General features: G+C 41.8%; 1 protein-coding gene across 6 annotated transcripts in view; it reads left to right on the forward strand.

Annotated features, from left to right (window-relative positions):
- Positions 1-22,230, forward strand: part of LOC121283058 (liprin-beta-2-like) — a 312,826-nt gene that overhangs the window by 99,975 nt on the left and 190,621 nt on the right. Inside the window, exon 1 of one of the 6 annotated variants that reach the window (XM_041197062.1) lies at positions 8,901-9,253. The exons of 3 other annotated variants lie outside the window; for them this stretch is intronic. The gene's annotated coding sequence lies outside the window, so the exon portion shown is untranslated. Of the gene's footprint in view, positions 1-8,900; positions 9,273-9,303; positions 9,519-22,230 lie in introns of those variants that run through there. 2 more of the 6 variants (XM_041197063.1, XM_041197059.1) reach the window with 2 other exon arrangements.

Genomic DNA, 22,230 nt, shown 5'->3' on the forward strand with positions numbered 1-22,230 from the left:
TTGCAGGAATATTTCTGGGCCAAAAGAGTTATCGTTGGATGGGAGTGCAGGTCTCATGGTCAGCTCCTGTGTTGAGACTTTCCTCCAACTTGTGCTCCTGTATAGATTGATTCCAGAGTGGGCCTCTTCCAAATCTCTGTCCAGGGCCAGTGCAAGAGTATTTGACACCCTAGGTAAACCTTCAGCCTGACACCCACCCAACCACAGCACCCCCCCCCCCCCCCCAAAACCCCCCTTTTGCACAATTAATTTTTGGAAATGAATACAATGACCCTGTTCTCTCTCAACCGCAAAAAATTGTCAAACTCTCAAGTAGTAGTGGTCCACAGATGCTCTTGCTCCGGTCTCAACCTCCCGCTGTCCTACAGCACCAAATTCCCTTGGCGCTGCTTACTAACTTGGTGCGCTCCCCTCACGCATCTCTCGCGAGACCTCAACACCCACATCACCATGAGATCACTTAAGAGCTTTCTGATTGCTTGAAAATAGGAACTCTTAGGCAGCCAGCATTTTTGATTGACCGGCAGCACACCACCCCCTCTACCATTGAGAATCGCTTCTGCTGTATCAGCCTGGAAACTGGAACCTCTGTGCTCGCTGATTTCCAGGATTTTTAAAGCTCCATTTGGACGCTGGGAATGGAAACCATTATTCTGGACTTTGTAAATAGAAACTTGCCAAAGCAAAGTTGCCGCATTTTAATATCACATACAGCCTTGAGGTTTTCTCCCCCCGCTCCCCCAAAACTCTTTTTTTCAAATGAAAGATCCCACCTTCCAGAAGGAATAATAGTGAAATTTTTAAAATGAAAACTTGGAATCAGACTCATCTCCTTGTGTTCCCTGTCAAGTTGATAAATGGGATCCCTCCTAAAACAAGACAAAATATAAACAGCTTTTTTCAGGGTCGGCAATCTCACTTGGGTAACTGCCACTCTTCCTGCTGGGTCGTTAAGTATGTTCGAGGCTGAGTTGGACAGATTTTTAATCAATAAGGGAATCGAGGGTTATGGGGAAAAGGAAGGAAAGTGGAGTTGAGGGTTATCAGATCAGCCATGATCTCGTTGGCCGAATGCTCCTATGCGTTATGGTCTACTCCCAGTCCCTATTGCTTTCTTTCATATTTCAAAACTGAAATCAAAATGATTCAAATTAATGGACAGCTGGGAAGTCTGCCCAAAGCTTACTAGTACTGATTTTAGAATTGACACCTATGCACAGTTTTTAAAGTATTGGAAATGCACAACAATCAGGGCCTCAGAGATTTTCAATGTAACCTACTGTCCTGGCTCTTGTATGCTGATCAGTTCATTGTGCATCTACAGCAAGGTTTCAACTTCAGATTCAGGTAGTTGTTAACATACTCATCACTCCCATGTAAGTTGTAAGCAGTATTTTTAAGATTCATTTACGGGATGTGGGTGTCGCTGGCTAGGTCAGCATTTATTGCGCATTTCTAATTGCCCTTGAGAAGGTGGTGGCGAACCACCTTCTTGTACCACTGCAGTCCATGTGGGTACACCTACAATGCTTTTAAGGAGGGAGTTCCAGCATTTTGATCTACGTTGAATATAAATAAGTGAATGATGTTCTTAGCTAAATTATAGGTGTGATAATCTGCTGAGAATCCAAGGAAATGAAACTTTAGCTGCCACTGTTTTTCAGCCTAAAACTCTGATCCCAGAGCAGAGAGGGTGAGAACATTCCTGGAGTCTGATCCCAATCTAATCCTGGAGCAGAAAGGGTGAGAGCACTGCTGGAATCGGCTGTGTCACAGTGACTGGGGTTGACCCATCACTTGTTCGAGAGGTGTTGCACTTCTCCCACCTCCCGAGCACCTTTTAGACTTTCCTAACGAAGATGCTCTGGGTTAGTTTAAAGCTTTATATCCATGGAGCTTTAAAATGAAATGAGCAACTTTCCACGAGCGCCCCGGCCACTAGTGTCATTTTAAAGCTGGTTTCAGTTCAGTGTTTGCCATGATGCTACTGCTGCCATGTGTGGCTTCCCTCTTTTCTCCCCCCCAGCAATCTTGCCGCCCAGGGAATTATATAGTTTGCCTCGTGGTTGCACCAGTCCTGCATTTCCAGAATATTTAGTGCTGCTACGATGGCCAAAAAACATAGCATCAGATGAAGCAGTGAGTGATCTTTCAGCCCATGCAGGTCTAATTGGGTCAGGCTGTCCTTTAATTTGCACAGACTGCAGTGTGTAGTGGGGCTGTCGCGTGCCAGGCAGAGCTGGCCAGAATTTCGCACTGAGCTGCTTACAGTACAGAAAAGGAACAAAACTGCTTCTGTGCATTTGTTGAATTGAGTGATTTTTCTTTTTCTCTCTCCCTGTGCCCCAGTTCTTCAGAATGTGCTGTTGATGCATGTGGCAGGATAGTGCGGCCTTGATGGAGCAAGTTCCCTTCCGGATTAACTACTGACAACAAATTAGAGTTGGTGGTTAAGCTTCAGCTGGGTTAGGCTTTTGGATTGGGTTTAGGGTTAAGATTATGGCTTAGGGTTCGAACCCTATATTATTGTGGACAACACATTGTCAACAGCAGAAACGCTATCTAATTACTGAATAGTTCACAGTAAAGATCTTCTTGGGAGCACTGGCTCCTGTCAATTTTATGCAAGTTGGCCCAACCAGTGAACCAGGAGCGAAGGGAACATGATAGTGTTGAGGATCAGGGAGAGCAGGTGCACCAGGATAGGGGGCTGTGGGTGGGGGGTGTAGTGTGTGTGTTGCTGGGTTTAGGGTTGAACTGTGCTCCCTGTTATTCCATGATGGTGATTATAGCATGTCGTAACAAAGGAGGGTAACGGCATTTGACAATGCTGGATGTCCGATTATTCTCTTTGTCCATATGAAGCTATCAAGATGGAGGTTTTCTTACCCAGATGATAAACAGAGCCCCCCCCCCCACACCCCCCACCTCCTCTCCAACCAGTGCTTCAGGTCTGCAGAGGTTTATTTGTGAATGACTGGAATTAGAATTTGGTTTCCATTTTAACACTCTGATCTCGGAGTCAAATTGTCATGTACTGCAGACTCATTCCTGAGATTTGAGCACATAATCTTGGCTGACACTCCGGGAGTCAGCACTGAGGGAGCATGGTACTGTCGGAAGGTCAGTGCTGAGCGGTACTGTCAGAAGGTCAGTGCTGAGGGAGCTCCGGACTATTGTAGGCTCAGTGCCGAGGGAAGCGCCGGACTGTCGTAGGCTCGGTGCTGAGTTCCCAAAGCTCTCCACCGTTTGGGGTTTTCCTCAACTTATGTCTTACTCGGTTGTAAATTCATTGATAGAGATTGATGGCTCTGATTGTCAACAACTCTAGTATCATTGGATCATGTAACTATTACGTTGCTAGAAACTGAACCTGAATGTAGAATGGACCTGGTCTTTTATACCTAATAATTGCTATGTTGCTAAGTGTGGGGAAAGCTTGCATGTCTAACATTGTCTTGAAATGTTCAGCACAAATAAAAAAACTAACTGCGGAAATTATACAGTAGGTTTCTCAGCACCTGATAAAGGATGGCCAATTAACATTTTGCATATGATGGTTTGTTGGATCCTGGCTGACTCAGGCTAATATCTCAAGTGTTGACTCTGAGTCTTCTCTTTTTAGATTCTCATATACTGGCTACATATTTTTTAAAGATGTTTAGCACTGAAGTGAATTAGGCCAAGGCACTATTTCAGTCTCAATATTGCGAAAGAAAGTGGTGAGTCAAACCTTGGAAGAGGATGAAATGGCCTTCACCCACCTTCACTCTAATTTTGTGTGCTTTGTGATGGACAATCTTGTGATAATGTTTAAATAGATTTCACAACCCAAGCTCCATTCTAAATGTTGATTTTTAGCTTTTAATCTGCCATTTCTCTATTTTGTAGAAGCAAGCCCTGTTAGCTGAGCAATCCAACAAGAGGAGAGAAAGGAAGGGATTTTTTTTGTGACGTGATGCATCATTCCTTCTGTCAGGCCACTTGCTAAATGTGAATGTTATCTGCCCTGTACACATTTAACTCTGTGTTTGCTTTGGCACTGATTTCTGGAAGTGTCCATGCAAAGACTCTGACCAACAAGGTAATAGCATGTAAAAGTCCAATATGGGGGACCACAGTCTCGAGAACACTCCAGCCTTATCAAAACTCACCTTATCTAAATATTTCCTGTAAAATTCAGACTCAAGGTTTCAGATACTCTCCTCCTTATCAGATTTTTTTTATTATTCACCCATATAAAGACTGATGTTGGTAGATGTTGTAGGCTTTAAAGCCTTAAACCTGTTGGCTTATTATTTTATATTAATATTTAATAATTGAATTCTAGCTTTATCTCTGCAATAGTCACATCTGCAGTCTAGGATCCTCTTCAAGTTGAGGATGCTTTATGCTCAGCACTTCATTGGTTGCAATGCCACTGTTATGTTCTGGTTGACTCCCCACTGCCCAAACAAGACTTCTACTCATCTTCTGAAAAACACTCTGACCACTTGATTGGTATCCCATCCACCACCTTAACCATTCACCCCCTCCACCGTTGGCGCACAGTGGCTGCAATTTGCCCCATCTACAAGATGCACTATAGCAACTCACCAAAGCTGCTTCAACAGCACCTTCCAAACCTGTGACCTCTTGCACCTAGAAGAACAGAGCAGCAGATGCATGGGAACAACACTACCTGCAAGTTCTGTTCCCAGTCACATATCACCCTGATTTGGAAATATATCGCTGTTCCTTCACTGTTGCTGTGTCAAAATCCTGGAAGTTCCTTCCTCAGGGTGTACCTACACAAGGTGGACTACAGCGGTTAAGGAGGCAGCTCACCACCACCTTCTCGAGGGCCATTAAGGATGGGCAATAAATGCTGGCCTTGCCAATGACTCTTGCACCTCATGAATAAATGAATAAATAAAACATCCAGACAAGCACACTTCTGAAGCATGGGTGGTGGAATTATGGGGTTTTTTTTTTGCAACATTGCCTCCATCTTCTGATCAGGTGACCATTTACAGGGATTCTATGAGGAAACTCTCTGTACCTAGAAACTAAGGTTCAGTGTATGTCATCTTTAGGATACTTGAGCATTTTGTCCTTTTGAAAACCTTTTCTCCCTTTTAAGAACAATTTGCATTTATAGAGCACCTTTCGGATCCTCTGGATGTCCCAGAAGCACTGCACAGCCAATGAATTGCTCCTGCATTCATTACCTGTTGTTCTGTGGGGAAACACCACCAGATCTGTTTTTGGAGGTGTTTAATGAGGGATACCAAGAGAACTCTCCTGGTTTGTCTTTGAAAGAGCTGCTGAATCTTTTACAGAGGCAGAGAGGGCCTGTGTTTAATGTCTTATCCAAAAAACAAGCACCTCTGACAGTGCAGAATCCCTCAGCACTGCATTGGAGTGCTCGCCCGTGTTATGCGTTCAAGATTCCAATCTTTATTCAAATGAAAACAACCCCAATTTTTCACAACTTTCCTGATACCTTGTCATGCAGGCAGCATCCCAGTGAACCTTTTGTGTTATATCAACAGCCTTTCTTTAGAATGGAGTCCAAAACTGCACGCATTTCAAACAGTAATTGATTGCCCATTAATTGTATTTCTCATTTTGATGGACTGCATTAGTGGAACTTGCTGAGGGGCTATCTCGAAGCAAGCAATTGATTTTTTATTTCTGATGTTTTGAAGCAACTGTTGAGAGCAAGAGGTTAATTGGTTCTGACAAGGATTTTGCATTGTAATAATTAAATGGATGATTATTAATGAGCTGCAAAAATTGACTTAATTTACATGATCCGAATTGACAGGAACGGAGACTGAAAATGATTTGTAGTGAGCAATGCGTTTTTTTGGTCGTGAATAAAAAGTATTATTGATTGGGCTTTCTCAAGCTTGCCTCTGTTTCCCAAGTGGCAGGGAAGAAAACAGAATGTTCCATTTTTTTTTAATATATGGTAACATATCTGCTCACTATCATTGCATTAAGACATAATTAACTTGTATCTTTACCCAGTTCTTTTCAGTGTTAGACAGAACTCCGTGTGTTTAAATGGGTTTTTAATTGTCTTTCCCTTTCTGCTAATGAAATCTTACTGCAGGGTAATTACTTGAGGTTGCTAGTTTCCGCAATATGTCCTCAGCCAATTCAGACCATGAGTCTGTCCTTTAGTTTGCTTTTATATTAAAAAAAAATCCCCTGTATTGTGCGTTTTATCTTGCAATGCTGTGCCATACTGCCTGTTGCTGTTTATGATCAAGCCTGCTCAACCAGGGTCATGGTGACATTACTGCTTCAAGCACCATAGAGAAAAGGAAGGAAGAACCTTTACGTTTATATAGCACCTTTCACAACCACAGGTCATCTCTGTAGGTAACCTACTGGATCTGGGAGATGCAGTTGAACAAGAGGCAGTTATTTGGGAAGAATGAGCCAAACTGTGGTAAGTAAAGAGGGAAGAAACGAGGAGTGTCATTTTTATAGCATCTTTCATGACTTCAGGATGTCCCAAAGTGCTTTACACCCAATCCCAAGTTCTCTGGATGAGGCCTAGTTTAAAAACTTATGTTTCTTGAACAGAGGACCTGTCCAGTGAAATAATCTGATAGCATTGAAGTACAAGGATAGCCGGACAGAATATTTTACCTCAGATATTGGTGACCGAGAAATGGTGAGTACATTTATTGGAATGATAGTTATAACATTAATTCCCTTCTCCCCACTATTGGGGGCTCATTTTCAGCTGCCCCAGTCTTTCTACTTCTGGCTGTCTCTTTTCATCGATTATGACCTCCTTGAAACCCATTTCTCCAACCTAGCTCTGTTAGCCCATCTAATCTCTCCATCCTTATTTTCCTCATTATTGTTTATTTGTAAGGCAGCTTGGGATTTTTTTTTAATATTTGAGGTTTGCTGAAATTCAGCTGCGCAACTCTCACCAATCACCTAGGTTGGCTATCAGTCCACCAACGTTCAATTTTAAAATTCTCTTCCTTTCTCAAATTCTGTCATGCCCTTGCGCCGCCCCCCACAAAATCTCTAACTTCCTCTACCCTACAAACCTCCAGTATTTCTGAGTCTCTCCAACCCTGGAATCTTTGACATTCCTCCATTGTTTTCCATTGGCAGCCTTGCCTTCAGCCATCTAGACCATTGGCTCGGATATTCTTTGTTTTAAACCTCTCCACCTTGCCCTTTAAGAGCATTCTTTTATGATGCTCCTTCAAACATACTCTTTGACCAAGCCTTTGATCACATGCCCCAATATCTCCTAGTGTGACTAACTTAATTACTATGTGAAATGCCTTGGTATATTCTAACTGCATTAAAAGTGCTATATAAAGTATATACTCTTGTAAAATTTGAGCGCATGACTTTGGCCTAAAAGAACAGAATTTTTCATTTTCCTATTGTAAAGTGGACCTTAGTTTTTCAGGGATTAAGCTGCGTTGTGATTAATCACCTATCAATAATAATATGGTTCATTAATCGAAAGATGCATGAGGGAAAATCTAAAAATTCCCAACACCAATTCTAGCGGCAATCTCCCAGCCAATTGACAAGATAAATGTGTACCACATGATCCATCACAAGGCCTTCCAGAAAGAATAACACATACACAGCTCAATTTAAAATGAAAGTTGCGGCATTTGCTGAGAAAATAATCATGCAGCAGCAAGAGCATTTAAAGTTTCTGAGAAAATAGAGATGCTTGTAGCCACAGTATTTATATGGCTAGTCCAGTTCAGTTTCTGGTCAATGGTAACACCAGGATGTTGATAAAGGGGGATTCAGCGATGGTAATGCCATTGAATATCAAGGGGAAATGGTTAGATTCCTCCTTGTTGGAGATGGTCATTGCCTGGCACTTGTGTGGTGCAAATGTTACTTATGGTATCGATTTCATCCAACACAATATAAACATATAAATTAAATGTTAGAGAGTTAATATGAATTCTTTATTGTTGTTGGTTTTTCACTTCTTTCCATTGTGACAGTCTTTTTTTGGGCTCAAATCAAGCGCCCATGGAACCTCTCAAAAATGTCACCCATGTAAAAGTTGACCACAAAACTTTGGCCTAAAAAGATTGGTCCCAAAAATTTGACTTTTACAAAGTATAGGGAAATTTAAGGAAAACATTTTACACGGCAAGTGGATTGCACGACCTGACAGTTAGGGTTGCCAACCCTCCAGGAATTGAAGATCAATCTCCAGCACACTATTGTGTGCAACCCTGGAGAAAAATCATCGGGACATTAAAAAAGTTTTTTTTGTGTGTTTCTCCATAAAAATATTAAAAATGGGGGGAAAAGGCTGTTTGGCTGACAGTCAAACATCATCCAATTGGGTAATGAGTCTTTTTGCTTTCCAATTGGCGTAGGAAGGCAGGCAACCTTTGGAATTCTCTACTTCAGAGGGCTGTGGAAGCTCAGTCACTGAGTATATTAAAGGCAGAAATCGATAGATTTCTGGATATTAATGACATCAAGGAATGTGGAGATTGTGTGAAAAATGGCCTAAGAGGTAAATGATCAGCTATAATCTGTTTGACTGGCAGAACAGGTTTGACGGGCCGAATGGCCTATTCCTTCCCTTATTTCCTATGACCCTATAAGTACGAATGTGTTGGCTGACTAACGGCTGGAATGTGGGGGCAAGTCATGTGATGAAACCTCCAGGAATACATTTTAATCATATTTGGCAGCCCTACTGAGAGTGTGATGGAGACAGATACAAGTGTGCCTTTCAAAAAGGAATTGGATGAGCACCTAAGGGGAAAGAAAAGTTGCAGGGAAAGGGCGGGGAGTGGGGCTGGCTGAGTTGCTGTTGCAGAGAGTTGGCATAGACATGACAGGCAGAATGGTGCTGTAACCGTCCTATGTACAGCCAGTCATGGGACCAGAGATCATTCTTATGCTGTAAATGCAGGGTTCTGATTTCTCTGCATGAAGGACAGCACAGATCCATCTCCCTGGGTCAATTTTCCTTTTGACTACAGGAAGACGCTCCCAAGTGACTTGCTTTTGTTCGGTCATCTCTGATCTCACGTACTGTGCGAGGCTGACTAGGTGCATTCAATACACAGCACTTCAGGATTAATTTCCAACCCCACGATATCCATTACAAGAGGGGAGCTTCAGTGGTTTGGGCTTGAATGGGTTTTACACAGCACGCTGTCACTACAATGGCTGGGGAAAGGAACAGCCAAGCACTGTCGTACTGCCCAGAACAACAACTGCCAAGTGCTGCATTGTACGTAAAGAATCAGCGGGTAATCAGAACACTTTAATTTGGGAGAGGTTGGGCTCTGTGTGGGTGGCTAGATTTCACTTTGCTGGAAGGCAGATGTGATTTCAATGAAAGGTTCACATTGAGCACTTTCTAAGTGACTGTTGTGCAAACTCATGGGAACTAACTCCGTGGTTTTTGGTGTGGCCTTTCCAGTTTGCTGTATGTGCTTTTAGTAGTAGCTGCTGTTTGTACTGACTTGACACCAATTGACAGCGGAGGCAAGGAGGTAAGCCTAAATATCTTCTGACTTATTATGTACAAGTCAAGCAGTTGGCATTAAAAATATGCATGCAATTGATGTAAGATTAAGGTTCCTATCTTACCTTAAGCCATTTTTAAAGTGTATTTTTTTTTAATTTCCTTTCATTAGCTGCTGGATATTTTGATTATTTTGATGGGCAGTAGTTGGGAAAACTGCTGAATTGAAATCCAGCAGGGTGCTGTGATGTTTATATTGTATTGATCAGACAGTGCTAGTGTATTTGATAGAGACAACGATCCTTTAATTGAGAGCTCGCTGTGTCCCTCACTGATGTAAGTTTGAGATCCAAGTATCACTGTAATGTTTAGCTCCTAGCATTTTTAAGTAAGTGAGTCAAATAAAGAAAGACTTGCAATCCGAAAGTGCCTTTCAAAGACTCAGGATGTCCCAAAGCGCTTTACGACCAATGAGATATCTTTGAAGTGTAATCATTGTTGCAGTGTAGGAAACACAGCAGCCAATTTGCACAGTAAGCTCCCACAAACCACAATGTGATAATGACCAGATTTTCTGTTTTAGTGGGTTGTTCGAGGGGATAGATATTGGCCAGGTCACTGGGTAAACCCTCTCCTTGCTATTCTTTGCAAATTGGCTGTGGAATCTTTCACATCCATCCGAGACGGCAGATAGGGCCTTGTTTTAACATCGCGTCCAAAAGATGACACCTTCAGTGCAGCACTTCCTCCAGTACTGCACTGGGGTGTCAGCCTTGGATGCCATACTGTCTCTGGAGTGAGACTTGAACCCACAACCCTCAGACTTGGAGGCAATTGTATGATCTACAATTATTGATGTCTGTCTTTGTAGCTGCCTGTTAATGTTTGAAGTCAAACATTCTACCTGGTTGAAAGTCTCTGGTTCCAGATAGGAGGAATTTGGCATTGAATTACTTTTTGTTATATTTGTATTGCGGATTGTAATAGGTAGAAGCTAGATGCAAAATGGAACAGGCATAAATGCTTGAATTGTCTTGTGCCAAAGTTGCTGATTTACTGGCAAAGCACAAACCGGTCCCACTGAGTTGTAATGCAATTTTTGGCTATCACCATAGAAGTTTTGATACAGCAGTGGTGACTCATTGTGCTTTCAAAAAAGCAACTGTCAAAATCCTTTTCTAAGTGATAACTTATCAAGTGAAGAGCTTCATAAACAATTGAAACATGATTGCCGAGATTATTGGTGAAGTCTTTTGTCCTGTAGTTCCTATATCACCAAATATAATCTGCATTCTCAACCAAAACTCCACTGCCCATATCCTAACTCTCACCAAGTCTTGTTTGCCTATCATTCCTGCAATCACTAACCTACGTTGACTCCTGATGCATTGCCTTGTATTTAAAATTGTCATGTTTAAATGCCCCCATGACCGCAGCCCTCCCTATTTCTGTAACCCCTTTCAACCTTAAAACCTCCGAGATCTCTGCACTCCTCCAATTCTGGTCTGTTTCCATCTTCCCCACCCCCAGCCCTATTCCTTCACTCGATAACTGTGAGTCATGTTTCAGCCACCTAACTATAAGTGTTGAGGCTTGGGCTATTAAGTGTTAAGTTATCACCTGTGCCATGCTAATGCCAGGTAATGACCATTTCCGAGAAGAGAGAATCTAACCATCTCCCCATGACATTCAACATTGTTACCATTGATGAATCCCCACCATCAGCATTCTGGAGTTGCCATTGATCAAAAATTTAACTGGATTCGCCATATAAATACTGTGACTACAAGATCATGTCAGAGGCTGGGAATCCTGTGGCAGGTAACTCACCTCCTGACTCCCCAAAGCCTTTGTGCCATTTAGAAGGTGCAAATCAGGAGTGTGATGGAATAGTCGCCACCTGGATGAGTGCAACTCCAACAATATTCAAGTAGCTTGACACCAGCCAGTACCCCATCCAGCACCTTAAATGTTTGCTCTCATGACTGGCAGCAGCCTCTACCATCTGCATGATACACTGCAGATTCTCATTAAAGCACTTTGACAACACCTTCCAAACCTGTGAGCGCTATCACCTAGGAGAACAAGGGTAGCAAATGCATGGGAACACCACCACCTGTTGAGTTCCCCTTCAAGTCACACATTATCCTGAATTGCAACTATATAGTCTGCTGTCCCTTCATTGCCACTGGGTAAAAAATCTGGCACTACCTTCTGAACAGCACTCTGGGTGTGCCTACACGAGCGACTGCAGCAGTTCAAGAAAGTGCCTCACCACCAATTTCTCAAGGGCAATTAGGAATTGGCAATAAATGCTGGCTGAACCAGCAACACTCACATCCTAAGAAAGAATTTATTTTTAAACTCAAATTTTCTCCCTGTACCACATCTCCTCTCTCCATCCTCAAATCCATCCCACTTGGCCAACCTTTGGTCACCTATCCTAATATCACCTTATGCGGTCTGATGTCAAATCTTGGTTAATAATGCTGCCGTGAAAAAAAAATGATAGAACTGTTAAGACACAGAGGGAAGCCATTTGGCCCATTGAGTCCATGCTGGCTCTCTGTAGAGCAATTCAATCAGTTCCATTCCCCCTACAAGTTTATCTCCCTCAAGTGCCCATCTAATTTCATTTTGAAATCATTCATTGTCTCTGCTTCCACCAGCCGCAGTGAATTCCAGCTCATTACCGGCCACTCTATTTTTTAAAAAAAAAAACAAATGTTCTTCCTTGCAACTCCCCACCCCTCCGCATCTTTTGCCCAAAACCTTAAATCTGTGTGAAGCGCTTTAAGACATGAACCACGTAAATGGGGACTATATAAATGCAAGTTGTTGTATTTGAGGCGAACACACAGGATGCAATTACCAATTTAGATCTCTGCATCTACTGTTGGTTGATGGATGAGGTAGAAGATCAGCAATGATCATCTTGAATTTCAGAACATACATGAAAGGCTGGCAAGGACCAGCTCCTATTTCTTAAGTTTTTATGCAGAATTTGCACTTTCATTGCTTGATGCTTTCTACTGTAAGCAAGGCTAGAATCTAAGCAACTCTGTTTGATTTTCTTTTGTATTAAACTGTTCTAAACCGTGATCTAATACCTTTGTTCCTGACCACTATCTGTGGAAACGTTTGGTTCCCTGCTATACCTGAGGTGCAATTCTGATTTTGATGCCTCTCATTTAAAAAGGAGTTTTCTTTGCTTCTGGTGCAGTTGAGGGGGAGAAGGACAGAACTCTGTGGGGAAATGAGAACTATCTTCTCAAGAAATAACCACGCCATAATTGCTGACTTACATTGGAATACGCCAAATGTGTTCTCCACTAATTTTCTGAAAGAAGCAGGAAACAGCTGAATCAATATGGAATAGGGTTTAAAGGGGGCAACAGCCTCATGTATGCATGGCACTTGAGTTTGCAGTGCCAATTGACATCCATATAGGAATATTTCCCCTATGATCTCTTTAGGTCACTTTTTCTCAAAAGCTCCCCCCTGCCCTAGCCCTGAGCTGTCACCTTTCCCTCACTTTTCCCCCATCTCTCCTTATTTCCTCTCCAAGCTCTTCCTGTCAATGCAACCCATATTCTGCTCCCTCAACCCTATTCCTGCTGACCACCCAACTATTTCTCCTGGCCCCCACATTAGCTGATATTGTTAACAGGCCTCTTTCTCTAGCTCTCTCGATTTTAAAATTCGCATCCTTATTTTCAAATCCCTCTATTGTCTCGCCCCTCCCTAGCCTCCTAATTTCTTCTAACCCCACAACTTTCCGAGGTACCTGTGTTCATCTAATTCTGGCCTCTTAAGTATCCCTGTGTTACAAATGCTGCACTTTATAAGACAGTTATGTTTTAAACTGTCTCCTTTTAATTCAAGTTAAAATTGAATAGTTTGGGGTGGAGAATGTTACTTCATACAAAATCTGCCTGAAGATGAGCCAATGTGACCTGATTGCCATGGGGACTGGAGACCAGGTTGAAACTTATTGAAAGTAAGGTGCAAGTTTCAACTGCTGAACACAAAGGAGGGGACAGCTGGTATTGCTATGCCCAGACACTGAGTCAGTCAGACATCAGGCACCAGACACACTGCGCAGTACTGAAGGAGTCAGGGATACTATCTTTTGGATGATCAGTTAAACTGAGATTGATATGAAAGAGCCAATGGCACTATTTTAAAGAAAAACCAGGGAACTTTCCCTGTTGTCCTGGACAGTATTTATTCCTAACATTATGAAAAAGCTGATTTGGTCACTATCACATGGCTATTTGTGGGAGCTTGCTATGCACAACTTGGCTGTTGTGTTTCCTGCATTTCAACGGTTACTGAACTTCAAAAGTGCTTCATTGACAGTAAAGCACTTTGGGATGTCCCTAGATCACAAAAGAAGCTACGGAAATGAAAGTTATTTCTTTTCCATCGTAGCGCTGTTGGCCATTCCTGAACTGTTATTAGGATTTATTTTGCAACTCTGGCACAATGTAGGTTAAACCTGTTTCTTCTTGCCATGTGTTGAGCCCTGGTGTTAAAACCTGTTTTTTGAGTAAAAGACTCATGTTGGGAGTTACCTTCAAGTTGTTGTTTGACAATTGTTCCACTGATAGCAGTACAGGATTAAGCAATGACTGGGAGGGGTCTGTAATTCACTGACACTGGGGAGACTGAATGTTGGATGAGTTCAACAGTTGCAGGCGTTGCCAGTTGCATAGATTTTGCATTTCAATATCACGAGACAAATGTCCTCTAATACCTTCAGCATTACACCAAGGTCACTAAATATCCAGACAAGCAGAGGTTCCCAGCAATGAGTTCTCATTTGGCGGAAGTACTCCTAGCTATGCTGTGGCTTCTACATTATAATGGCAAAGCTGTAAAGTGCTTAGGGGTGCTGAGGTTGTGAAAGGTGCTATATAGATGCAAAACGTTCTTTCTAAATAATGACCCGGTTATTCCCAGGCAGAATGACGATGATTGGATAATTTTCTTCACCAGTCACGCTTGAAGACCACATTGCAGCAAGTGTCTGGGATTGATTTTGTATTTTGTAATTCCACTCACTGCATTTTGCTGGAGAAATTATCCTGCTTTTACTGGGAGACATAATCAACCTGCTCCAGTCATGCTTTCTGTTTGCTGTAGTTTGTAGATGCTAATTTTAAATAGACTCTGTGGACTGTTTAATGTAGTGCACTATTTAAATAGAAAATCTTTGTTATAAATTGGATTCTTGCTGGGAGGCCTGCTTTAAGTCCCACATTTCCTCCAACTCATTGGTTGATGGAATGGTGTCAATACGTCCCCTGAGTAACCCTTTAATAATGTGTAGGATGCAATCAATCTATTAGGAAGAATTGGAACTGGTGATGTTATTGTCACCAGATTCCATGTCCCTTGAAGAACTTTGTAGAAGCTGTCTTAGGCCAAAGGACAACAGGACCCTATTCTTAACCACTTTAGAGGGCAGTTAAGAGTCAACCATGTTGGTGTGGGTCTGGAATCGCATATAAACCCAAACTGGGTAAAGATGGCAAGTTTTCTCCCCTAAGTGAACCAGTTGGGTTTTTTTATGATAATCCAGCAGCCTCATACTCAATTTTACTGTCACCAAACTTCTAGTTCAAATTTTGCTTTTCAACTGAATTCAAGTTTGCAAACTGCCTCTTGGACTGTTAGGTCAGACTCTGGATTCGTCATCCAGTAACATAAATCCAAAACTATCATACCCCATAATCACTGTTGCACAGAAAATTGGCAACATTCTGCAGCAAGATCATGGCATGGATATAGAGGATCCACAGTATTGCAAATTAATTTTCTGCATAATTCCTCCCATATGTGTATTCAGTTTTAGCTCAATTGTTAACACTCTTGCCTCTGAGGCAGAGAGTCATAAATTCAAGTCCCGCTCCAGAGACTTGAGTTTATAATCTAGGCGGATACTTCCAGAGTAGTACTGAGAAAGTGCTGTACTTTGGAGGTGCCTGTTTTGGATGTGATGGTAACCCAAAGCCCTTTCAGATCAAAGAAGAGCAGGGTAGTCCTCCCTGCTTTCCTGCCCAATTTTTATCCATCAACTAACATCAATAAAACAAATTAGCTGGTCTTTATAACAGGGCTGTCTGTGGAAACATGCTGTGCGCAAATTGGCTGCTGCATTTTCTATATTACAACAGTGGTTACACTTCAAAAATGCTCCATTGGCTGGAAAGCACTTGGGACATCTGAGGTCAAGAAAGATGCTATTGAAAAGGAAATCTTTAATTTTGTTTTCTATTAGTAATTACTGAAAATAATGCTGTCAGCAACAAATTGTTATATGGTTAGAATGAACATCAAACAGTTTAGATCAAAGTTCTGTTGTTGGGTGCCAAAATGGTTTTGCCTTGTGGTAAACCATGAGAAAATCCCTGGAAGCCGGTTTAAGTTTGGCCTGGAGAGGGCATGGGAAGTATAAAATTTGGTGCTTCTCAAAGTGGAAAAAAATACCCTATGATGTCATTTCTGATGGTTAAGCTATCTGGGAAAAGGAGTGAGATACTCCGAGCTACAGTTGCATACAACCAGAGGACAAAAAGGACATGGGGTTAAAATAGTAATAGGTACATTTCAGACTGCATGTCATAAAAGTCCTCACTTTTGATAAGAGGATTGAATTCAATGGTGCTACTGTGTTGCTTGCATTGGTGTCGGTTCATATCACGACAAACCATGACTCAGTAGGTAGTACATTCACCCCTGAGAAATTTCTGTGTTCAATTCCCACTCCAGGATTTGAGCACAAAAATCAAGGCTGCCATTTTAGTGTGGCATTCAGGGTATCCTGCAAGGCTGGATGTACCATCTTATGGGTGAGATGTACAACTGACGCCTGCCTACTTTCTCAGACATAAAAGGTCCCATGGCACTATTTCAACGAGGAGCAGGGGAGTCATCCCTGATATCCTGACCAATATTAATCCCTCAATCCACACCACAAAACAAATTGTCTGGTCACTATCACATTGTTATGTGTGGAAGCTCGCTGTGCACAAATTGACTGCTGAGTTTCCTGTATTATAAGTGACCACACTTCAAAAAATACTCAATTGGCTGTAATGTGCGTTAGGACATCCTGTGAGTATGAATGGCACTATTTCAATTTAACTTCCTTCCTCTCTCCCAGTGTCTTTTTCCTTCTCCTCCTCCTCCTCCTCTGCAAGGTTAACAGTTTGTCCGTATGGAAAATTTTGGACGTGTCTCAGGAAAGGAAGGAATTGAGATGATCTCCAAGCTGATCGTTCTCTTATATTTGTTTTTATCCTCTCTTTCCTGAATCTCCACACAGCTGAGGGTGATCCATGAGCAGTGTGTGGCGAGCACCGCTATTTCCATACAGTCTTTTACCATGCGTTGTAAAACAAATGTATAAATTTGACCTGGTTTCATCCCAGACTTACTTCTTTTCAGCAACTTGTAGTTAGTGTTAGCAATTCTGCCTGGTCCACCATCTGTGAACTTGAGCTGATTGAAAACTCTACTGCCTGTATCTTAACTCGCACCGAGCCTCGTTCATCCATCACCCTGTGCTCACTGCACTATTGGCACCCAGACCCAATGTCACTTTTAAAATTCTCACCCTCCTGTTTAAATCCCTGTATGACCTCGCCCATCCCTTTCTTTGTAACCTCCTCCAGCCCTACAACCCTCTTGAGGTCTTAGCACTCCTCTAATTCTGGCCCATTGTCCACTATTTCTTCACTCCATTGGTGGCATGCTTTCAGCTGCCTGGATCCTAATGCTGGATTTACCACCCAAAACCTGATATGAACATATGAATTAGGAGCAGGAGTAGGTCACTCGACCCCTTGAGCCTGCTGATCTGATTGTAACCTCAACTCCACATTCCACCCTATCCCGAATAACCTTTCACCCTCTTGTTAATCAAGAACCTATCTAGTTCTGCCTTAAAAATATTCAAAGATTCTGCTTCCACCGCCTTTTAAAGAAGAGTTCCAAAGACACTCAACCCTCAGAGAGAAAAAATTTCTCCTCACCTCTGTCTTAAATGAGTGACCCCTTATTTTTAAACAGTGACCCCTAGTTCTAGATTTTCCCCCAAGAAGAAACATCCTCTCCATATCCACCCTGTCAAGACCCTTCAGGATCTTGAAGGTTTCAATCAAGTCACCTCTTACTCTTCTAAATTCCAGTGGATACAAGCCTAACCTGTCCAACCTTTCTCATAAGACAACCCACCCAACCCTGGTATTAGTCTAGTAAACCTTCTCTGAACTGCTTGTAACGCATTTACATCTTTCCTTAAATAAAGCGAACAGTACTGTACTCTCTCCCTTCTGCAAAGATACCTCTTAAAACCTACTTCTTTGATCTTCCATTTTTTCTCTGCTTTGGCTGCTTATTGATTTGTTGTTTGATTATATGCTGTTGGGATGCTTTGCTGTGGCCAGGGTGCTATATAAATGAAAGTTTCTAGACTTGAAAAGTAGAAAGTTTTCCTGGTATATGGGATAAGGTTCTTTCCTTGACTAATAATACTTGATCATACATCTTATCACTGTGATCTTGCTCCGTGTTTTGCTTATTTACATAGTAACAGTTACGGCAGTCCAGAGGCACGTATTATTGCAGACAGAATTTGCATGTTCCTTTTTATTGCCCGTGATCAATATGTTTGTTTGTAAAAAGTGTGTGTTTTCTTACTCTCAGACTGATTGTTCCAATTTAAATAATCCCAACAGCAAGCTTTTTTGTGAACTTTAAAAAATAAAGAAGGCTAATTATCATCACACACTTGCCCCGGATGTTTAAAACATGGCATCTCACTCACATGACTGACACGTGCAAAGATTAGATACAGGTGAAGGTTAAATAATACAATTACAATTTATGATTGCCTCATTCTCTTTCATGGCAGGCCTGTAGTTTCTTAGGTTAGTTGATGCTTTAGTTGAAGTGCAGGACTTATAAAACAGAATATTCTCAACAAGCTGCAACGCTTTTTGTAGTCGAATTTCCAGAGGACTGGTTCTCAGGTGAACTCAGTTGGAAAAGGTTTGGGACATCCTGTTCCTAATTTCAAGGTATTGCTGTTTATTGCCTTGGCTGCTTAGATGACATGTAGCTGGTTCGATGCCTCGCTGTCTCCAAAAAGCTTCTTGCTGAATTTTTAAAGAAGACAGCAAAAATGGCTTCCTCACCATGTGACTTGTACAAGCTCAAAGTCCTTTTTCTGAAAAGGAGTGGTGTGTTGAGTACACATCTTGTGTTGTCACCTGACATCTTAAAATTCAATCCAGCCCAGTATGGGTGAGGGACTATCATAATATAATAGAAGGTCAATGGGATCCATTCACATTTGTTAAACACATATTGAGTTTTGATGTTTCTTTTGTGCATTGTGAAACAGAAAGACGGGCTGGCTGGAATGCTATAGTTCTTTCGTTGATGGTCCATCCTTAAAGGGATCTGCAAATTCTCCGGATGGCTGTGAATGTCCATATTTACTTAAGCATTTTCTTGAGAATCAAGACTGTCTGGAGCTCAGAATGCCAGAGGTCACATGGTTTGCAGTGGCCATTTTAATAGTCTCTGTTCAAAATTTTAAAGTATTGACTGAAAGTTCATAATATCCTGAAACATGACCGTGTTATGAATTGAAGCACTTTTGTGGCACTTGAGTGACAGGACAAGATGCTGTATAAATATTTTAGCTTTCTGATTCAGTTCTGTTGATGGGCTCGAGCAGCAAGCGCAATTTTGCCTGTGACTCTGCTCCTGCCTTCCAAGATTTCAGCCAGTGCCTTAATCAACAGTGCGCTGAAAATTATATAACTGACTGGAAATGATTTACGAGAAATTTTTCTTCATGCTGTTTCTGTGCTTTGCTGCATAACTAATACTTTATTTCTTGCTGACAAAATAAAACTTCAAAGGCGTTTGTAACGTGTGCACACACTATAATGAGTGTACCACATCTTGTGGCACTATGTACGTTTTTAATTGCTCTATAACTTTCCCTTTTTTCTCTGAGCAAAATGGAACATTCTTGCAGTCTGAAAGGTTTCACTCCTTTAATGGGTTTAGCAGAGCAGTGTTGGGAACTGGAGGGTTAAAGAAGTTGATACTTTTACTTGTAAGTTTAAGACTTAAAAGTCTGGAGTTGTGTTGTTTGATTTTAAAAGGGAATCAGATACTTAGGAAGCAGTGGTGTTAAGGAATTTGGAGGTGGTGAGTTTGGCTTGAAAGAAACACACACAATTTACTGCACAGGAACAGACCATTCAGCCTAACTGTTCCATGCTGGTACTTATGCTCCATATGAGCTTCCTCCCATCCTACTTCATTTTACGCTATAGATTTATCATTTTAAGGACGTACCATTATCATAAGGCCAGCACATTAGTACAGCAAGCTCCAGGGGTTGAATGGCTGACTTCTGTTCCTAGGGAGCCAATTTATCTGGTCAATTGTGCAGGAAATGCCATGAGAATTCCAGAGACTCAGGCCCAGTCAGCTAAAGGCATGGCCACCAGTGATAAAAAAAATAATATTGCAGGAGGCAGAATTAGAAGAATGCAGGGATCTTGGAGAACTACAGCGATAGGCAAGGGTGAGGCCTTGGAGGGATTTGAAAACAAGGATAAGAATTTTAAAATTGAGGGAGCTAATATAGGGGAGTGAGCACAGGGGTGATGTGTGAACATGACTTGCTTCAAACTAGGTCCTTTTTTTAATCTCTCCCAGGCTGGTGGAGGTTTGGAAGTGTCTCGTCTTGATACTGCAAACATGGAGTGTGGGATAGTCTTTCCTTGCCTGTCATTTTTCATATTCAGCATCTCAAGCTTTAAGAAAACTTCCTAGCAGTCTCTTTTTTTCTAAATGCCCAATTCTTCTGAAAGCACCAAAATCTACTGGATCTTATTTTGACTCCATCCGATTGGACCTTCTATGTGGGAGCCTAGACTATACTGGCAGCTTATTTGGTCATCCAGGCAGAATAGCTGATCTTCAATTAGTCCTTGTCCACTATTCACATGTGCTCACTTACAGGTATCATTGACTAGTGCTGTGGAATATCATCATTGTCATCTCGGCTAAGATCAGCTAACTCGGCACATGGGATCAAACATGTAAACCACTACTGGCTTTAACTTTCCTTTCAAAGTGTAAGATTAAAGAAGTCTTTCTACAATCATACAGGACATTGATATAGCCACTCTGGGAGTCTGGGAGTACTATGTGCAGTTTTGATGATCTTACGCGAGTGAAGGACATTATTGCACTTCCAGAAAGGATTGTCCTATGTGGAGAAATTGAGTAGACAAGGACTATATTCCATGGAGTTTTGAAGAATGAGAGGTAATCTATCTGAAGCATGTAAAATTCCTAAGGGGCTACAACAGAGTAGATGTTGAGAAATTATTTCCCCTGGCTGGAAAGTCTAGAACACAGGCTCACAGTTTCATAATAAAAGGTTGGCCATTTCTGAATGAGGTGAGAAAATTTTTCAGTCAGAATTGAGAGCCTTTTGAGTCTTTGAAATTATCGACCTTTGAGAGCTTTGGGTGCTCAGTTGTTGAGTATATTCAAGGCAGAGGTTGATGGACTTTGGGAATTATGAATAACTAAGGGAATTAAGGGATATGGGAATAGTCCAGGAAGATGGAGTTGAGGTAGAAGATCAGGCTTGATCTTGTTGAGTGGCAGAGCTGGCTTGATGGGTCACATGGCTTACTTTTTAAAATTCCTTCATGGGATGTGGGTATCGCTGGCTAGGTGAGCATTTATTGTCCATCCCTAATTGCCCTTAAGAAGGTGTTGGTGAGCTGCTCCTGCTCCTATTTCATATGTAAGGCTATATATACACACTGGACAGTGCATTTAGCACACGAACTGCAGGGGCAGTTAAACCATAAGGTGAGTAAAACAAATGCAAATGTTCAGCTTTGCCCTTGGTCTGCTACATTCTTTCAGTGAAAATCAACTTGAGGAACAGCTCCTCTTCTGCCGATTAGGCACTTTACAGCCTTCTGGACTCAACATTGAGTTCAACAATTTCAGACCATAATCTCTGTCCCTCCATTTTGTTTCCTTTTCTTTGCATGCTGATTTTTCTCCTCTTCTTTTTCTCTCGAGCACCTGCTCTAGGCACATCTTTTGTTTCTCTTCCTGTTTTCATCCCTTTGGCCCTGTACTCTTCTGTCAATCAAGCTCTCCTGCATTTCACCCAATCATAGACCTTCCTTTGTCCTTGTCCCACCCACCCCTTGCTCCTATTATCTCTAACTTTTCCCAGTTCTGACGAAAGGTCATCAACCTGAAACGTTAATTCTTTCTCTCCCTCCACTGTCATAGCCTGCTGCCATAACCTGCAGAGTACTTCCAGCATTTTCTGTTTTTATTTTAGATTCCAGGTGGCTGCAGAATTCTGCTTTTCAATTGTTCATCTTTCCTGTCCTCCTGATGCCCCTAAGTGCTTCGCAGCCAGATTAACTGCCAATGCTGTGTAACCACTGTTTATTTGAGAGACAAATGTGGCACCCAATTTGTACATGGAGAGGTTGCACAAACAGCAAATGATATGAATAACCAGTGAATCTGTGATTTGCTGATATCAGTTGAAGAATGAATGTTGGCCAGGACACCAGCAGAATCCTTCGCTTTTCATGGGATCTTTGTGTCCAATCAAACAGGCATGGGTCTTGGTTTAACATCTCATCTAAAAGATGACA

The sequence above is a fragment of the Carcharodon carcharias genome, chromosome 10, assembly GCF_017639515.1.
Source record: "Carcharodon carcharias isolate sCarCar2 chromosome 10, sCarCar2.pri, whole genome shotgun sequence".
Lineage (NCBI taxonomy): Eukaryota > Metazoa > Chordata > Chondrichthyes > Lamniformes > Lamnidae > Carcharodon > Carcharodon carcharias.